The sequence below is a fragment of the Toxorhynchites rutilus genome, chromosome 3 (assembly GCF_029784135.1).
Source record: "Toxorhynchites rutilus septentrionalis strain SRP chromosome 3, ASM2978413v1, whole genome shotgun sequence".
Lineage (NCBI taxonomy): Eukaryota > Metazoa > Arthropoda > Insecta > Diptera > Culicidae > Toxorhynchites > Toxorhynchites rutilus.
Window position 1 is genome coordinate 213,134,076 of NC_073746.1, and position 19,346 is coordinate 213,153,421.

Below are 19,346 nucleotides of genomic sequence, written 5' to 3' on the forward strand. Positions count from 1 at the left end.
TGGCACGAAGGTGACCCCGTTGGCTTCGTACCACTCCAACACGTCCTTTGAATAGTGGCACGAAGCGAGATCCGGCCAGAAGATGGTCGGGCCCTCGTGCTGCTTCAATAGTGGTAGTAAGCGCTTCTGTAGGCACTCCTTAAGGTAAACCTGCCCGTTTACCGTGCCGGTCATCACGAAGGGGGCGCTCCGCTTTCCGCAAGAGCAGATCGCTTGCCACACCATGTACTTTTTGGCAAACTTGGATAGTTTCTGCTTGCGAATCTCCTCCGGAACGCTGAATTTGTCTTCTGCGGAGAAGAACAACAGGCCCGGCAGCTGACGAAAGTCCGCTTTGACGTAGGTTTCGTCGTCCATTACCAGGCAATGCGGCTTCGTCAGCATTTCGGTGTACAGCTTCCGGGCTCGCGTCTTCCCCACCATGTTTTGCCTTTCGTCGCGGTTAGGAGCCTTCTGAACCTTGTATGTACGCAAGCCCTCCCGCTGCTTGGTCCGCTGGACGAATGAACTTGACAAATTCAGCTTATTGGCGACATCCCGGACCGAACTTCTCGGATCACGTCTAAACTGCTGAACTACGCGCTTGTGATCTTTTTCACTGACGGAGCATCCATTTTTGCCGTTCTTCACCTTCCGGTCGATGGTTAGGTTCTCGAAGTATCGTTTTAGTACTCTGCTGACCGTGGATTGGTCGATTCCCAGCATCTTACCGATATCCCGATGTGACAACTCCGGATTCTCGAAATGAGTGCGCAGGATTAATTTACGACGCTCTTTTTCGTTCGACGACATTTTTCCAAATTTACGAAAAATTGACAGTGAAGCATGGCCAACGTGATCTATACACTCTTATCTGATTATAAGCGAAAGCTGAAGATATAATTCCTAAAAATTAAATTTCTACAGCGTTTTTTCCGTGATGCAATTTGATGTGACACACCCTTTAGACGATATCGTAATACATCTCGCTCGAAAAGGTTATTTGAAGATTGATTTGGCGGAAGCATTCTCAATTGTAACTAAGGAGTGTATCGCAAAGTAATCTCAAATATTTGACACGTCATTACTCTTAGCCGGGTTCATATTTTCTAGACATGTATTCACAGCATGTTTTGTTCACTTATCAAAAACATAGCAGCAGATAACTTGTTTACGTTTGCAAAGTTGTTTTCAAGACATCGCGACTCAAATTGGAAACCAAAAAAAAAATCTTTAGCCCCTTTGGTGCATCGAGAAGGGTATAACAAACAATCAAATCGCGAAAAGTACCAAAATTTGCACGAGAAGTTGAAACAAATAATTGAGAAGCTTGGCGATGAGTGTTCCCTGGAGGGTCTATCAAAAGAGGAACGTAAACCCGGTTCTAGCAACCCCGGATTGGACCAGAAAGTCGTGAATTATATTCGTAAGCACCGATATGCCTCTATGTGTGACTTGGCCAAGTAATTTCATATCAGCATCGGATTAATCCTGCGGATTGAGAAGAGTCATGATTTGAAAACCTTTAAGAAGCAGAAAGTACCCAAACAATCTCCGAACAACAACATCGTGCTAAAACGAGGGCTCCAAAGTTTTATGAGTGTATTTTGGACAATTTAAACCACTGCATTTTGACGCGACTTTTGCGATGGAAATACGTGGCCAAAATGTGCTAATCTGGCAATCCATTTGCACATGTGGCTTGTGATCTTCTCCTTTTGTTGCGAAAGGGGCCATAAATTCTCAAAATTATTTGGACGAATGCTTGAAGCCTCCTCTATTCTGGCCAGATTTGGCAACGGCTCAATACTCCAAATCTACTCTCAAGTGGTTTGCGGGAACCAACATCATGTACGTAAGCAATCAACCCGACTGAGACCAAACAAACGTTACTAGGCACTTGTCAAGGGCTTATTCGAAAAGGGTGGTTGCATGTGCATCTTTTTGATTTTTGAAAGTGTGAGATTACTTTCCGATACACTTCTTAATATACATCGAAGAATTGAATAAACCTGCCATCTTTTTTTTAGAAAACTAATGACAGAAACTGAATGCAACCGAATTCGTCAAATTAATCCAATTCAATTTAATTGAACTTGGAGTGATGTTGTCTGTTATTGATCACGAATGTACGATAAAAAAAACGTACGTTGACATTGCTTCTTGTAGATGTAGAACCCTGGGTTGATCACATTAATGTAGTACTATTTTGTGATGTAAACTAAATTAAGAAATGTAAACGGACGAGATAAATTTTTTACCTCAAAATGCATTCTCAGAATACGTAGAAGCATGCTTAGTGCAGAGCATCCACGGACGGACAGAAGCAAAGCAGAAGATAAATACTAAATAGAATGACGATAGAACAAATATTGAATCGCCTGTGACTGCAGTGGGTGTCTAGAAGAAGAAATGCATACTGATTGCGTTACGTGCATTAACAACAGGAACACACCATTCGTCTTCCTAAGCTCGGAGCCGCCGGACGGTTTTAATTCGTTATCGTCCATCGTTGAAGTGATACCGTTATTTTCGTTGCTGGTGAAGTGAGTGTTGGACACTAACGGGATTCCCTGTATTGCAAGTGAATTAATTGAAGCAGATACAACAAGCGAGAGGAAGAAACCTTGCACGCGAGCGCTGTATGCTGGTGTGTTATCGCCGTAGCACCGTCTTCGATATCATCACCGCGTGGTGCGATATACGGGTTCTGCTGTACCGAGCGATCAACACGCAGCACCGTTATAAATAATCCGCACTGGTTTGCATAATAAGTATGCTGAAATTAATAGGTTAAGGTTATTAGGTTAAGGAATTATAAAAAAAAATTGCAAAAGTTACAAGAAAGTGTGCATCTGCCATTTTAAATAGCAGAAGGGGAAGAAAGCGTTGACATGGATATCGAATCCACTGTCTCCCCCTCCCCAGCTACGGGTGCTGGGAAGTCGCTTAAAGGCGTTCCCCCCTCAGAAGATGTCTCTTCACAGGAAGAGTTAACTCACCTCAACAAGCCTCCCTCAAGAAAATTTGCAAACCTTTCCTCTTCACCCCCTCATTCTCCCGCTCCCGTTTCCACTCAACTCCCGAACTTGCCTCCCAGCCCTACTGATCCCGCTCCCGCACAACAATCGACCTCGACCTCCCCCTCAGTTGCTTCCTCTCCCCGTGTCAAGGTCTATCATGAAGATTCACCTGGATCGGGCCCATGGATTGTTTTTTTCCGGTCCAAACCGGAAGGAAAATCCATCAAGGTTTCGAAAGATCTGGCAAGATATTATTCCTCCGTGATCGAAATCTCTAAGGTTATACCGAACAAACTGCGTGTTGTCGTAAGTGATCGGAAACACGCAAATGCAATTGTGATCGACGAGAGATTCTCCCTAGAGTATCGAGTCTACGTGCCGTCCCATGACGTAGAAATCTCGGGGGTGGTAACTGAAACGGGTCTGACGTGTGAAATGATAAAGGAAGGAGTTGGTAAATTTAAAAGACTCCCGTTGGTGGGCGTTGAAATTTTGGACAGCTGCCAACTAGGGAAAGTATCCCAAGAAGAGGGAAAAACTGAATTCACGCCGTCAGACTCGTTTCGAGTAACTTTTGCTGGTTCCGCTCCCCCTGACTACGCCATGGTGGGCAAATTAAGACTGCCTGTGCGACTCTTCGTGCCAAAGCCTATGACGTGCCAAAAATGCAAGTCAGTTGGTCACACTTCAGATTATTGTGCCAACAAGGAGCGCTGTACCACTTGCGGAGAGCAACATGAGGGGAAATCCTGCAATGCGACTGAGCATAAATATCCATATTGCGGGAGATCCCCACACGAGCTCTCTGCTTGTGAAACTTACAAGAGTCCCTGGGAGAAACAGAAGCGCTCTTTGAAGGAACGCTCGAAACGCACTTTTGCGGATATTTTAAAGGGCGCTTCTCCACTGGCCCAACAACAACAACCAATCAACACACAAAATGTCTTCGCCACGTTGCCCGTTGACGAAATGGAAGCGGACACAGCTAACGGGGGCACACCGTTCATTTTCCAAGGGAATCCCCGGCGCAAAAATGTGACCACTCCCAAAGTTCAAGGACAAGCCCCTCCGGTTATATCTCTTGTTAGCAGCCCAGGCATCCCAAAAGTACTGCATTTTCATAACAGTCGGTATGAAATTGAATCGACAGTCTCTGTGAGCGCGCTACACTCGTATACAAGCGACAGAGCATGAATGCATAAAGTAATACTATACAGCAACAGTCGGTGTTTCGTCGAATTCATCTAATTTGTCGTGCCCGACCGTAGTGAGCCGGGGAGACTGTACGTTTCCGATTTTTTCGTGTCTGCTATTCCGTTCGCTCTGTCGTCGTAACAGTCGCTGACGAAGCGATGAATCTCATCGGTTTACCCGGGTTACTGTCACACGTGACTGTCAGCAGAAGAATGTCATGACATTTTTCTGGCGATCGTAATGCTAGCCTGTATCTTATGCGTTTGTGCTTCTTCACCAGTACTCTTTGAGATGTGTATCGGACATATGGCTGTGATCACTAGTTGCGTGCACACATAGGAAGCCGAGTTAATTTCATATCGACTGTAATAAGAATGCTTTACTGTTGGGATGCCTGAATCCAGATACACAAATGACCAACAATTCATATGAGAAAAACACGCACAGCTTAATAATTCTAGGCGAGAGTTTCTTCGATAATATATTGGTGACGTCGGAAATACTCAGTGTTGGGAGTGTTTAGATTTATCCTCCAAGTTGGAAACTAATGCAGCGCGAACTCGATTATATACAGTCTCCGATTTCTTTTCACTGTATATAATAGAATCCTGTATATAATCGAGTCAAAAAATGTTTTTTTAAATTTGTTTTTCATGCATATAATTTTTGATTATAGAATGTAAAAGAAGAATTTAATATATTTTCCCAGAATCTCTCAGGAGGTGATAGATGATCTTATTTCATGGAAAAAACCCTCCTACGCATATGTTCGAATTTTAACAATGACAGAGTTATAGAACTAAACTGCCTCTACACTAAAAAGTACGCTACGTGAGCCAATTATGTTGCTTTCATTTCAAAGATATTTTTTTTTTAAATCTTTAAAACATTTTCTTGCTAATTGTTCGTTTTTCTCATAATCCAGTGGACCGATATGGCTGATTTTTTTAGCATGTAAAAATCTTATTATCTGAATTGTTACGTAGCTGTTTTTGAACATTATGAAAATTGCCAAAATGTCGGCCATTTGAATAATAAAAAAAATTCAACAAAAATCGTAAGGCCGTGGTTATCAGAGAAGTTATCAATGATGATAATCGATCAAATCAGATAGGTCCTTTTCGTAGGTCAGAATTCATTTTTGCATGCTGAAAAAAAACTTCTGCTAAATTGGTCCACTAGATTCTGAGATAAACGTACCACCAGCTGAAAAAATGCGCTTAAAGATTCGTACAGCCATGTTACTCTTGAGATGACCCCATAGTTTTTACTGCAGATTTTCAACGAAATTAAATATCGAAGAATCTTTCCGGTACAACATTGCATAAAACCCTTTTTTCGATTTATCAGAGTTGATTCCCCCATTAAACAGATTCCCGAAAAAATCGCAAATGAAACAAGTATAACGAAAATTTTCGCACGTAGAAGATTTCATGGAAATAAATTTGTACATAAAAAAGGCAATGTTTTTTTTATTAACTTCACACTTTCAAAAATAGCTGAATGTTCAAATCAAAATATCTCTATATGTGGAAAATTCTTCAGATCATGATATAATTATAGTTTTGAATGTCAATGAATCATATATTTCAAAGCAAGAATCAACCAGGCAAACCTAATTCACCAGGTAAAAGTATAACGTCGTATTCTGAAATACAATCGAGTTAGAATTACCCGAACGGATCGCAATTTTGCATTCAGTAATCCGTTCGACGACTCAAGTTCAATCGAGCTATGCATCCTAGCCACACTCTACCGTATCAAACATGTGTTCTATGTAACAGAGTAATAAAATCTTGCATGAACAACATATATATTAATGTTGTGCAGTTCTGTAGTTCCGTGAAAAGCATTAAATACATTTGCAAGTCCGTGAATGAGGGCAGTAAGGTGGCTGTATTTCAAATTCAGTATATCGATTTGAATATGAAATACACTTGCAATACACTTGTTGTTTGTCATATAACAACGAATATATTCGCTAAAAATTATCTAAATGGCAGCATAACGTTTACCGGGTTAGTTAGTAATAATGATAATAATACTAAAATTTTGTTGATAATATTCAGATTACGCGCTAAACATATTTTATTCATAAATAAAATAAAATCTCCTTCATGTCCAAACCTACATTGCTAAGTGCGCAACACTTCCCCCAGCCGCATTCTAATCTGGCCCTACAGTTGCATTCGCGTAACTTTCATTCACACGACACTTCACCACGCACCTCTTTCAACAGATTCACTTCTGTTGCTCACACTATTTCCCCCGAAAACTTCTCTACATAGAATAGCCGCGTCATCGACAAATTAAATTTTCCCATATCGGAATATGCTGCAGAATTCGCCAGTTATTAATTGTTATTAATTCTTCGCTGCACAGCAGATTAATCTCTTTAGTTTGCGAAAATGAAATGAAATAAAATGACGTTGTAGTGGAAAAATACATACTAAGACACCCGACATCATCAGCACGAGGGAAAAAAATCATCAACAACGGTAGCAACGTATAACTATTGCATTCAGAATCTACAAAAACATCACTAATGAACAAACGGGTCTGTCGCAGACGAAAGACCAAAATACTCTCACATGGGAATGTATTCGTGTACAGTACACGACAGTAACAATAAATGTCGCATAACATTTCCACTGTGTGACTGTAGTAAAAATTCAATCGCGTGACTGTCACGGGACAATGGTGGCGACAGTCATGAGATTATTTACTGTCGTGATGCAGTACATTTGGTACCCCTGAGCATGCCTAAAAAATCGAGTGCAGCGGACAAGCAAAATCAGGCTCCTCCTGGCTTCCGTGGGAATAGTTCACCTTCGAACGACCCAGCACTCGAGGGAACATCAAAAACCCTAAATGTCCCTATTTTTCCGTCCAGCTCTACTCCCCAATCGGGATTTATAAAGTTGACTGACCTTCTGGCTCAAATCTTCACATGCTTTAATGTTTCCGACTCCATCAGAACCATTGTCATTTCAATACTTCCAGTATTAAAGACAATTTTGCAACAATTGATGCAAACATGGCCCATCCTTGCAATGATTATCTCTCTTGATGTCTAATTCAAATAGAGAGGTCGGAGATATCACTGTTTTACAGTGGAATTGTCGTAGTCTTATCCCTAAATTGGATACATTCAAATTTGTAATTCATAACTTCAATTGTGATGTTTTTGCTCTGTCCGAAACTTGGCTTTCTTCGCGAGATGATATCTCTTTCCACGATTTTAATATTATACGCTTGGACCGTGTTGACAGATACGGAGGGGTGCTATTGGGGATCAATAAGTGCCACTCATTTTTTAGAATTGACCTTCCACCTATTGGGGGGATCGAAGCTGTTGCTTGTCATGCAAACATCAGAGGCAAAGACCTTTGTATTGTCAGCTTGTATTGGCCTTCGAGAGCTGCGGTTAGCCGCAAGCAACTTGTTGACATGTGCTCACACCTTCCTGGGCCACGATTGATCTTGGGAGATTTCAACTCTAACGGAACTGCCTGGGGGGAACAGTACGACGACAATCGTTCATCGTTGATATATAACCTTTGTAACAGCTTCAATATGACCGTTTTGAACACTGGGGAAACAACACGTGTACCTAAACCTCCTGCTAACCCAAGTGCTCTTGACCTCTCGCTTTGCTCGAATTCACTATCGTTTGATTGCAAGTGGAATGTAATCCAGAACCCCAACGGTAGTGATCACTTGCCAATCAAAATTTCCATCACCATTGGGTCGAATTCTTCTGAATCTATAAACATGGCATATGACCTCACAAGACACATTGACTGGAAAAAATATGCGGACGCAATTGCCTTAGCCATCAATTCCAGAGAAGGTTTGCCTCCATTGGAGGAGTATAGCTGCATTTCTTGTTTGATATATGACAGCGCGGTTCGCGCTCAAACGAAACACATCCCAGGCTCCACTATTCGTCAAAGGCCTCCCAATCCATGGTGGGATAGCCAATGTTCCAAGCATTATCAGGATAAATCGAACGCATTTGAAGCTTTTCGGAAACGTGGAACCATTGAGAATTTTCAAACGTATGTAGACCTTGAAAATTAATTTAAAAACTTGATCAAAGGTAAAAAACGTGCTTATTGGCGAAATTTCGTGGGAGTTTTGTCACGAGAAACGTCAATGAAAAAATTATGGAAAGTGGCTCGAAACATGAGAAATCGCTCTTCATCGAATGAAAACGAAGAATAATCACATCGATGGATTTTGAATTTTGCACGGAAGGTTTGTCTCGATTCCACTCCTGTGCAAAAAATTGTTCGAGATATACCACAAGATAGGTGCGATCTTGATTCCGGGTTTTCGATGGTAAAATTCTCTATTGATCTTCTTTCTTGTAACAATTCGGCTCCAGGAACGGATAGAATTAAGGTCAACTTGTTGAAAAACCTCCCTGATGTGGCGAAACATCGCTTGTTGAATTCATTCAATCGGTTTCTGGAACATAATATTGTTCCGGATGATTGGAGACAAGTACGAGTTATAGCTATTCAAAAACCCGGAAAACCCGCGTCCGACTTCAATTCGTACCACCCAATAGCAATGCTGTCTTGTATTCGTAAATTGTTGGAGAAAATGATCTTGTTTCGCCTTGATCGATGAGTTGAAACGAATGGTCTACTCTCAGATACACAATATGGGTTCGGCAGGGGCAAGGGGACGAATGATTATCTTGCGTTGCTTTCTTCAGAAATTCAAATGGCTTACGCCGAAAAAAAACAAATTGCTTCAGTATTCTTGGACATAAAGGGGGCCTTTGATTCAGTTTCAATAGAGGTCCTGTCAGACAAACTCCATTCTCGGGGTCTGCCGCCTCTATTAAATAATATGTTATATAACTTGCTTTGTGAGAAACATTTGAACTTTTCTCACGGCAGTAAGTCGGGTCTCTTACATGGGACTCCCCCAGGGCTCATGTTTAAGCCCCCTTTTGTACAACTTCTACGTAAGCGACATTGACAATTGCCTTACACAAAATTGCAGCCTAAGACAACTTGCAGATGATGGAGTGGTGTCCTTCGTAGGATCAAACGAATCCGACCTGCAAGAACCCTTACAAGATACAATGAACATTTTTTCAACCTGGGCCATTGGGCTAGGGATCGAATTCTCCACGGAGAAAACAGAGATGGTGGTTTTTTCTAGGAAGCATAGACCAGCAAAACCAAAGCTTCAACTTTTGGGTAAACCGATCACTCATGCTATGTCATTCAAGTATCTTGGGGTCTGGTTCGACTCCAAATGTACTTGGAACGGATAGTTTTAGCTCTGTCGAAGCTATCCGTTCAGTGAGACCGGAAATCACACTTCATTAACATTAGAATTAATGAAATATGTTTATATATACTTGTAACAATACAGATAGGAGTTTGACTCCTTTAAACTTATGTAACTGAGCCTGTAAAAATAAACGATTTAATAAAAAAAAACAGGAACACATTTTATCGGTATTGTTCTCGCGAGAACGAAAATGAATAATGAATCAAACATCTTCAGGGGCTTCTACAGAATCACGAGAACCCATCAGTCCTTTCAGGGCACTTTCTACTGAAGAGATATTTTAAACATTTCGCATGCATAACCGAAGTAGTGAATGACAAATTGTTTTTTATACATTTTTCCCAGGAAGAAAGCTTGTGTGAATTTAGGGGTGTGTTCGAAGTTATTGGTGATGATGATGATGATGTTCTGAATTATAGAGACTTCTCAGTTCATTCGTTTCCAGCTGTAAAAAAAGCCGATTTGGAAAACTAAACTAAACTTTCGACCTTGGGAAAGGACATTTGGAAAACCTCACTATCGCTGTCGCCTGATCGCTAGCTGGATGAAACCTGAACCTGAATCCTGAATCCTGAACGACTTATTGGTGTCTCTTTCCGATCGATCTCATAATTATCGTGAAATACAGCATTGTTTCGGGGTTATAATTTTAACCCTTTTAATGTTTTGTAAGGACTATAAGTGTTGTATTCTAGTTCCGTGTCGCGTCTCGTAAGTGTTGATAATTGTCCTTACGTTAACACAAACAAAAATGAAGAGCTGTGTTCTTCAGTGGAAAGCTGAAGGTGATTTTTATGACGTAGGACTACGTCTTTTATTTCTATACCGGGGTGTAAATTCAATGTTTCGAAAACGAAAGCGTTACGCTGGAGACCGATGTTTTTAGCGTTAATAGCTCCTAAAGAACTGAACGAAATGGTATGATAAACACTTCATTCGAAAGATAAAATGTCTACGCGTTATATACTTCTTACTTTTTGAACCAAAAACATGTTTCGATAGCCTTAAAATTGCTTTCAAAACAGGCTATTGAAATCACCAATCGGCATATAAGCGAACGCCGCTCAAAAATCCACTCAATAGGGACGAATGACCTTTGGGTTAAAGTCGCTTCAAAAACAAGAACCGTTTTGTTCGATGACTTGTTCCCAACGAGATGCCAACTTCATAATACCCCTGTTATAGAAGCTCGCTTCCTTATTGGCAAAAAACTCGGATAGCCAATTTTCACAGGCCTCTTTTGTGGCTAACTTCTGACTACCTAGCTGGTTCGCCATGGACAAAAACATGTGGTAGTCACTTGGTGCAAGGTCCGGACTATACGGCAGATGCAAAAGAACCTCCCATCCGAGCTCCCGGAACTTCTGGCGCGTCACCAAAGAAGTGTGTGGCCTGGCGTTGTACTGATGGAAGACAATGCGGCCTCTGTTTATCAAAGATGGCGTCTTCTTCATGAGTGCTACCTTCAAGCGGTCCAGTTGTTGGCAGTACAGGTCCGAATTGAGCGTTTGGCCATAGGGAAGCAGCTCATAATAGATTATTCCTTGACAATCCCACCAAACACACAGCAGAACCTTCCTGGCCGTTAATGAGGGCTTGGCCACCGTCTGAGCCGCTTCAGCGGGCTTCGACCATGACCGTTTGCGCTTCACGTTGTCGTAAGTGACCCACTTTTCATCGCCAGTCACCATCCGTTTCAGAAACGGGTCGAATCCCTTGGTTTCGCTATCATTTCACATGAGAAATACACTTGAATTATAAAATAATCGGCAGAAATCTTACAACACTACTCATTATCGTTTGTGTTTGACGTTTCCTTAGCGTGAGCACGTAGAATTTACCCGTTCATAAATATTTAAATTTATCCCGTGTTTCACCAGTTCTCATCATCGTTAACAGTTTACTGTGATTGCTTGGTAAGTGTTTCGCAGATGACTATATAATATAATCAAGTGTAATGTAATTTTCGTCCAAAAAATTACAAAATAAAGTGTCCGAAATTTGAATTCAATCTGTACGAAATTTGATTTAGTGTCCGAAGTTTGATTCTTATTCGCTTCATTTGAAAAGCATTTTATTCGATGATTTTTTTATGTTTTCAATCAAATAGGTACCAAAGTAGAAAGCTTAAAAGCATATTGAACTAATTTATTAAAAATATCAACCACATAATACATGTGCATAAAGTTTAGATCTGTTTTCTGCATCATATGCCTTAGGCGTCCGAAATATGATTCAGAACGGTACCATAAGAAATTAAAATTGCCTTGTTTTGTGATGTTTCTTAATCTATGCAGAAGTTCTTGCGATTTTTTTTGAAAAACTGAACATACAGAAATCCACGTTCATCCTTTGTTGACAAATCATAGTACAAAGTTTATTTGTATGTTTTGGAACCAAACTGAAGATACAACATTGATGTTCCAACGTCGGAAACTACAAAAAACAGGTGTTGTCACGTCACAAAAGTATTGGGCTGGCAATGAGCGAATTCATCTGTAAAGTATTCTCCAACATGTTTACTATTTGAAAATCGTGGGATTTTTACGTCAAACAAACAAAAACTGTTTTTGGTGAGTCAAAACGTTGTCACTCAGAATATATTCAAGACGAGCTATTTGACACAGAAATATCAATAAAGTACCAATAATAAAATAACGCAAATAAGCCATGATTGAGGCGGTCTAGCTGGTCTAGCCCTACCGGGATGACAATAATCTCATCATCAATTGATCCAAAAGAGAAAACCTTCCTCGCCTGCATATGAAAATCGCTGACTATGCTAATACCCAAAAGGCCTACAACGATTGCCCACATTTTGCACACCGCTCAGCTCATGCAGTGCATAATTTATAGGTAAATTTGTCCAACGGGAGTAAAATGCCACAAGAGAAAAAAAACCATATTGTTGCCACAAATTATTGTCGCAGCCCAGTTGTCGAAGGTTGTGCTGCGTTCCAAAGCAGAAAGAGAACAGAGATGAATTCGCCAGCCACCATCCGATGCAGTAATGAGAGAAAGAGCCATTGCCATTTCTGGATTAATCCTCCGCTAAGCAAAGGGAACCAAATTCTTCGACGATGATTACTTCCTATCGTGTAGCATAAGGAAATGATAAACTGCATAAAACCAAAAGATTCCATCGCTATTCTCGATTCAGATAAACTATGGTTGAAGCGAATAAATTTTGCGACCAATATTGAGAGAAAAGAAAGCAACACAATCTCTTCATTGAAGAGTGCGCAATGAATGTGAACAGAAATACTAGCTGAGCAAAGTCAAACGAGCATTAAAAAGTGTTGGTGAGTTGGTAATAAAGTTCGAAAAACAGCCACAGGAAGGAATCAAATGAATGAAATAAAAACAACAAGCCTTCGGTCAAAGAGAGACGGACAGGAGGCTGGGCCTTTAAAAGAACGTATCAACAGGTAGGTATGTGCTGCGCTGTTGTCTGAGAAAAGCATCCGAAAGGTTCATAAACTTTACGCATTCGTTGGTGTGGGTTGTGCCGAAAACTCGGTTGAAATTAAACAGTTAAGAGTGTATTAGCTATGAGCCACCATTCCAACACAGCATGAATGCAGAAAACTTTAGCCATCTGGTGAGAGGATTTTGCTAAGCGACTTAAGCTGAGAGAACTTTTCCGAGCACCAATGTGTGACGATAATGGTCAAGCATTGATCATTTTTCTGGATTTTTGATCGTCGTATAGTACAATATTTGCAGTTGAAGTTGAAGCCTCCTTTTGGCTCACCATGTTGTGCGACACAGGAAAAAAATTTAAAAGATACTTTGTCATCTTCGAAACGAACTTTGGAAGAGCTCTGGGATGACTAAAACCGATGTACACACAAGCCATAATATTTCTTGAAACCTTTATTGAGTGGATTAGAACAAACAACTAAACATTCATAGATGTACCCGCTTTGTTCTTTACAAATGAAGATAATATTTTGCGAACATTTGCGGTTTTGCGAAAGAGTTTATGATTTTGAGAAATTTTATCATAAAATTAGTCGTATTCCAAATCAAAGTTCAGTTTGACAATTATCTACTGCCTTTCCCGTGGTCCACATATTATTCTTCGTAGAAAACAAACTTTGCTTAACAGGAACATGGAAACAGAGAAACAGGAACGTATTCCGTCTAACACACTAAGAATCCACTCGGTAGGAGGTCGGAGAGTAAGGAATCGTATGTTACCATTCTTAAGCAATTTAGCATCGATAAGAAACACAAAATATATTCAATTTTTCTACACGAACCGAGTAGATTTGAAAAACAAAACACAAACAATCGACTGCATGTTATTTCTTTATAATCAAAATACGGTACAATTTGATAAAAAGATGGAACAATGAAAAATGGTCCAAAAACGGTACAGTCCCGTTCAAAACGCTACGTTTGGTCACTCTAGCAAAGGCGCAACGCATTTTTAGAAATGAAATTTACACGACATCCTACTTATGAGGTGGACTTGTTCTTGGAGGTTATAATGGTGATAGATTCGTGCTCACTCCCTTATGTACCACTATATAATGCATATTCGAAACCTGAGTCGATACTGGAGAAATCCTCAAGATGTTAACGAATTTTGGATGATATTATCGCAAACCCTGAAACGAAGAACAAAATAATTTCAATCGAGAAAACTAGACAACAATCTGCCTCGAAACTGTGGCCTCATATGCCGGGTCGTGGGCATGATGCATCTCGAAAATGGCCAGAATTGCCACTCATTGCCTTCCACATTCAATGGTTTCCAGATTGAGTTCCTGTATCAGTACCTTCTTGAACTGATACAGACCGATATCCAAGCGCGAAATTCGAGACTAGCTTAATTCTGAAAACCTAATCCAAAAAAAGATTTTTCAAAATGCAGAAAGAATCACAGCTGCATGTATCTGCCATAACAATCAGAGGACGTCTCCTCGATTGGCTCGCCAGCCGCGTTGTCTGCGACAACCAGTCGCCAGTCTCACCCAGAATTGCCAAACTTCCAGTATTTCCTGAATATTGCCAGTTTTTTTAAAGCATGCCAGCAAAACATCCAAAGGCAAAAAAACTCCAGCGTTTTTAAATTTTTACAATTTTATCCAGATTTTTTATTTTTTCGCCATTTTCAAGTGTTTTAGTCCCCCAAATTATACTATTTTGTGCCTAGACTGTGTTTTCCATTAGAGATTACATTACCGTGCCAAAATTCCAATAACCGGTTATTCGGTAGTGGAAATTTCATTACCGGTAAAAATATACTTTAAAATAAACCATTTTCTTGTAGAAACGGCTTTCATTTATAATGATTAGTTTACAAAAAAACATTTTGACGTTTTTGCTGGTTAAAGTAACACTTAAGGACACAGAGAATGTTAACCCTTTACGATCGTATTAAATTTGGGCATGGTTGTCGTACTGGTCGGAATTATTTTTCCTTCAAGAAACAGTGATATATGCAAGATCACGAAAAATTAACATTTTTTAAATTTTGTTTTGTGAACTACACATATGTATTAACTTAACAATGTATTTTAATGTGATGTTTTTTATATAAAAATTATATTTTATAATTTGTCTTCGAGTGAAATCTTTAGTCTTTAGTCTCCAAGAGTAAATCATATGAGGATAATCAATACATAATTTTATTTTTATTATTCGTTGAACAATACAATAAATGTGTAATCAATGTCAGCAATGTGTATCCGAAAAGATCAGCACTTTTCATGCTTTTGAAATGCCTACGGCCTCTGCTAACTCGCGTAACTTTACTTTACGATCGTTCGAGTCGATGATTATTCAAGAGTTTTCCCCACCAAAACACAAAGTTTGATCAAAATACGGTATTCCTCTATTTCCATTTTCTATATCAGTGATTTTCAACCGGTGGGGAATTCCCCCCAAGTGGGACCATTGTTTTGATGATGACAATGATTAGCAAAAATTGGCAAAACAAATTTTTTGGATACGCTCAAATTTGCGGTCCTCGGCGAACATTTCCAAATCTGAAATGTAATGTTCAATTCACAATGTTCACAATGTTCGAAAGACTTTCATAAGTGAATGATGATGGAACAGACGATGAAACAGTACAGAAGATCACAAAAAAGGAAATTGTACAGCAAACTCATCGATCTACAAATGATCGATTCTTATCCTGATATGCGGAATAAAGGGTGTGTCACATCAAATTGCATCACGGAGAAAACGCTGTAGAAATTCGCCCAGTAGACCGATCCTTTTGAAAATTTTAGACAGTAAAATAAAAACTATTAAACAACTTTTGGCATTTTCTTTTTATTCATACTTCGAGCCCAAGCCCGTATGCTCGCACCTTCCTCTTTACCCCGTCCATAAGGTTCTGTACAACGTCAGGTTGTAGTTTTTTTTGAACAGAAATCCATTTTCTCTTGAAGTCCGCCTCCGATTTCACAACTTTTGGGTTCTTCCGGAGGGCCTGCTTGATAATCGCCCAATATTTCTCTATTGGGCGAAGCTCCGGCGCGTTGGGCGGGTTCATTTCCTTTGGCACGAAGGTGACCCCGTTGGCTTCGTACCACTCCAACACATCCTTTGAATAGTGGCACGAACCGAGATCCGGCCAGAAGATGGTCGGGCCCTCGTGCTGCTTCAATAGTGGTAGTAAGCGCTTCTGTAGGCACTCCTTAAGGTAAACCTGCCCGTTTACCGTGCTGGTCATCACGAAGGGGGCGCTCCGCTTTCCGCAAGAGCAGATCGCTTGCCACACCATGTACTTTTTTGGCAAACTTGGATAGTTTCGCCTTGCGAATCTCCTCCGGAACGCTGAATTTGGCCCGGCAGCTGACGAAAGTCCGCTTTGACGTAGGTTTCGTCGTCCATTACCAGGCAGTGCGGCTTCGTCAGCATTTTGGTGTACAGCTTCCGGGCTCGCGTCTTCCCCGCCATGTTTTGCCTTTCGTCGCGGTTAGGAGCCTTCTGAACCTTGTATGTACGCAGGCCCTCCCGCTGCTTGGTCCGCTGGACGAATGAACTTGACAAATTCAGCTTATTGGCGACATCCCGGACCGAACTTCTCGGATCACGTCTAAACTGCTTAACTACGCGCTTGTGATCTTTTTCACTGACGGAGCATCCATTTTTGCCGTTCTTCACCTTCCGGTCGATGGTTAGGTTCTCGAAGTATCGTTTTAGTACTCTGCTGAGCGTGGATTGGACGATTCCCAGCACCTTACCGATGTCCCGATGTGACAACTCCGGATTCTCGAAATGAGTGCGCAGGATTAATTCACGACGCTCTTTTTCGCTCGACGACATTTTTCCAAATTTACGAAAAATTGACAGTAAAGCATGGCCAACGTGATCTATACACTCTTATCTGATTATAAGCGAAAGCTGAAGATATAATTCCTAAAAATTAAATTTCTACAGCGTTTTTTCCGTGATGCAATTTGATGTGACACACCCTTTAAGTGTTGCGAGTGTTGTTGTCTTTTGCATAGTATTCATGTCTGGATTTCCTACAATGCTGCTGATGGAAAAAAGAACACCGTTACAGAGTGGATATCGAGGATGACATGATATCCAATCGTCCAGGCGTTGTGCCATACTGACATACTAGATACTACGTCCACGCAACAATCATCAAATGACGGTAATCCCAGTCGCTTACCGCTCACATTACGGCATGCTGCATCGGCAATTGATACTATTAATAACACAACAATGGAAGCCTCATATCAACAGTCCTGTGGTGTATGGTCCAACTGTAAAAATTCGAACAATAGGAATATTATCACGCTGAAAAAATGGGAATACATGTGTTTCGATGAAATGGGAATACTTTTACGCTCAAAAGCTACTGTGTGATAAAAAAAATGTGTATCGATATGATATGAATACTCTTACGCCACAAAATGGCTACTGTGTAATATACAACAAAATTATCGTAAGATAAAAGTGTACACGAATAAAAACGGCTCTGTTACAGCTTATGGGATAAAAAAAGCCGAGGCTTAATGATTTACCATTTTCAGGCTCACCGGAACTAATCTAATAAAGAGTGATTTATAAAATTTCATTACATTTATGAATAATATTCGAAATGATAATCAAGCAAATTGAATGAAACGAATGCGTAGTCCTACGTCCTAAGCGATCGTGTCTTGGATGCATCCCCCTACAATTTTTCTGTTCGTTTACAGAAGAGGAACAATTTGGTGCAGCGAAACTGTAAGTTTGATAACAATAAATTAAATGAATTGCATTTTAATTTTTGCATGTTGTGTGGTATGATATGGACACGTTTCTGTGGGGTGAATTGGTCCTACAGGTTTGAGGCTTTTCTTTGATCTAATTGATTCCAGATATCACGGAATGGGCAGACAACGTTGGAAGTAGGAGGAGCTTGAAAGAGCAACTCAGACCATCAAGAACGGATTTTCTTTGACCAACAACGAAAGTGTTTGAAAATGCTCGAACAACAGTTAATAGAATCATGCAGAATTCGAGATGGTGTCAATCTAATTTTTCTGATCTGGAATCTGGCCAAGACACCTGGTATCGATCCCAAAACACTGTTACTGATTGTAACGTTATCCCAAAATACTTTACATAAACATAAGCATGTTTTTTTCGATGAAACACACACCCGTTACAGGTAGGAGTTACGTAAATTACAGGTAGGTATTACGTAAATAATCAAACTTTAATGTCCAAAAATCATCTCTTTTATTTTATGATATATTGGGTTGGGGAAAAAGATATGTCGTATATTGTCAATACATGGCAACACTTAAACATATCTTGTGTTGTACTTATCGGATTGAGTCATACTATACGGCTATTTAAAGACGGCAATATGTGCTACAAGTGTCGTTTTGACAGTGTTGTGATTGTCCTTTTCAGTCTCAAGTTATAGAGCGTCAAAGATGAAGTCCACCAAGCAAGAAATTCGCCATATTTACGTTTTTACTACCTGACGGTCCAAATCATCCCGCATCAAATTTTAATGTCCAAAAATCATCTTTTATTTTATGATATATTGGGTTGGGGAAAAAGATACGTCGTATATTGTCAATATATGACAACACTTAAACATATCTTGTGTTGTACTTATCGCATTGAGTCATACTATACGGCTATTTAAAGACGGCAATATGTGCTACAAGTGTCGTTTTGACAGTGTTGTGATTGTCCTTTTCAGTCTCAAGTTATAGCGCGTCAAAGATGGAGTCCACCAAGCAAGAAATTCGTCATATTTACGTTTTCACTACCTGCGAGGTAAAACTGCAACGAAGGCGGCCGAAAAAATTCGTGTAGTTTATGGACCCGACACTGTAACGATTCGCACAGCACAGCGTTACTTTGAACGATTTCGTTCTGGTGTAGTGGCTGTCGAAGATACACCCCGTACTGGTAGGCCAATCATCGTGGAAACCGAAAAAATCGTTGAAATCATCCAAGTAGACCAACATGTGAACACTCGCTTGATTGGCCAGGAACTGGGTACAGACCATAAATCCATTTGGAACCATTTGCAGAAGATTGGATTCCAAAAAAGCTGGATGCATGGGTACCACACGAGTTGACGCAAAAAAATCATTTAGACCGAATCAACGCCTGCGATGCACTGCTTAAACGGAACGAACTCGACCAATTTTTGAAAAAAAAAGGTGATTGGTGATGAAAAGTGGATCACGTACATAATGAAGTTGCCTTCTAAATGGCAACAGGTTTGCGAACAAAACGACGCATATTTGACTTAAATTGGATAATTTTAAGTATGTTAAATAAAGCGTCAAATTTCGATCAAAAATACGACATTTCTTTTTCCCCAACCCTATATTTGGTAGTTTTAAG